This window comes from Mus caroli, chromosome 1 (assembly GCF_900094665.2).
Source record: "Mus caroli chromosome 1, CAROLI_EIJ_v1.1, whole genome shotgun sequence".
Classification (NCBI taxonomy): domain Eukaryota; kingdom Metazoa; phylum Chordata; class Mammalia; order Rodentia; family Muridae; genus Mus; species Mus caroli.
The window spans coordinates 172540616-172542502 of NC_034570.1; the positions used below are offsets into that span (position 1 = coordinate 172540616).

Below are 1887 nucleotides of genomic sequence, written 5' to 3' on the forward strand. Positions count from 1 at the left end.
GGAGCCATGGTCTCTTTCATGAAGAACCCTAGATCTGAGCACTCTAGCACTTTAACAGGTAGATTAAAAAAACAAAAAACAAAAAACAAAAAAAAAAAAAACAGTACAGATGCAAATAGTTTCTACAGGTTAAAAAGAAAAATAACGAAAATGGAAGCAAAAGCTTCCCACCCCCTGGAAAAAGAAAAAAAACAAATTTAGAAATTCCCAGATCTTCCTAGTTTTCTTGCTCTTCGTGGTGTCAACCAGTTTGTGCCTCTTTGAGCCAGCTTCATCAGCTGGATAAAGTTCTCTCATTCACTAAGCAAATCATAAAAAATTAGGTACATAAGAGGGATATTCACTATGATGGGGCCTCCTTCTCTACCCTCACGCACATCGGGGCTGGCCTCAAGTTGCGGGTGGTCCCAGGATCTTGACTGGGGACCCCTCACCTCCTCCACAATGAGAGAGGCCACGGCTGTAGCTCCCTCTGCTCCTGCTCTCATTGGAGCAAGGGGCTGGAGAGGACCAGCTAGCAAGGAGAAGACTGTGAAAGGCCAATGAAAAGATGGAGTGGAGAAGCAGCTGCAGAAGGCTAATGAGGCTTTCTCACCACACACTGCCTCCTGCTGGCTGCTGGAGAGTCTGACAGAGCACAATTGTGAAGCAGAGGAAGATCTAGCATGTTAATGGGTTTCAACAAAGATGGCAAGAAGTCCCACCAAAGTGCAGGACATCAACGGAAGGAGGCCTTTGACACCTTTGTCATGGGCAACCTGGTACCCACTGCAGAGTTGGCCAACCTGAACCAGCTCTGAGTAGACAACATTCTGAGCATGGTGACCTGGCAGAACGTTGACTTTTTCCCCTCATGTCAAGGCTCTGTGGGAGGATGAGGATGTAAGTGCGTGCCTGCTGTGAGCTCCTCTGAGAACCAACTGATTGAGCTTGGTGCTTCCTGGACAGGATCAACGTGATCAAGCAGGCCGACTATGCGCCAAGCCACCAGGACCTGCTTTGCTGCAGCATCCTGATCTCTGGAATCTTGGAAACCAAGTTCCAGGTGGGCAAAGTCAACGCACACGCATTTGAAGTGGTTGGTCTTGCTGTGAATGCCGTATGTGAATCCACTGCTTCAGGGGTGTGATACCCATCATCTTTGTGGTGGCCAGCAGCAGCTACAACATGGTCATCAGGGAGAATGATCACCCCATGGCCTGCAGGAGCCCCTGAACCTCTTCAAGAGCATCTCAGGAACCCACACTCTGTCTCTGTGATTCTTTTCTGCTTGCTGAGAAAGTCCTCGCTAGGAAAGCAAAGACTGAGGACAACTTTCCAGAGTTCAGCCTCCACACTCCTCCTGAGGATGCAACTCCCAAATCTCGAGAGGACCTACATGCGACCAGGGTTAGCTCCTTCATCCGGGATGAGTTTCTCATAATCAGGACTGCTATGGAGAAAGGCACCACTACTGTTCCCCGCACCTTACCTGCGCACTGGACACTGAGAAGTTCTCTGCATCGTCAAAGATGGCCGTGACATCATCCAGTGCAAGTGGCTCTAAAAAGAGAACACCTACATTTAGTTCAGCCTTAAGCATAATTAATTAAGAGTGAAATGTAATGGTACAACCAGTTGATCACCCACCATGATTAACAGTACAATCTTTTCTCTCTCCACCCCCACAGTGATTCCAATGCCCGCTTTTCCTTCAGCTTGCTTAGATGTTCCAAATTTAGTAAACTTAAGGCAGCCTATGGAAGAAAATGAAATAGGCCACAAAAGTGCCCTCCCGCCCTCCCACTTTCTCTTTTCTTTTCTTTTCTTTTCTTTTCTTTTCTTTTCTTTTCTTTTCTTTTCTTTTCTTTTCTTTTCTTTTCTTTTCTCTCCTCTCCTCTCCTCTCC

At 47.1% G+C, this 1887-nt stretch overlaps 1 pseudogene; it reads right to left on the bottom strand.

Moving 5' to 3' along the window:
• Window positions 1-668: 668 nt before the first annotated feature.
• Window positions 669-1582, bottom strand: LOC110296570 (annotated as a pseudogene).
• Between the last annotated feature and the right edge of the window lie 305 nt (window positions 1583-1887).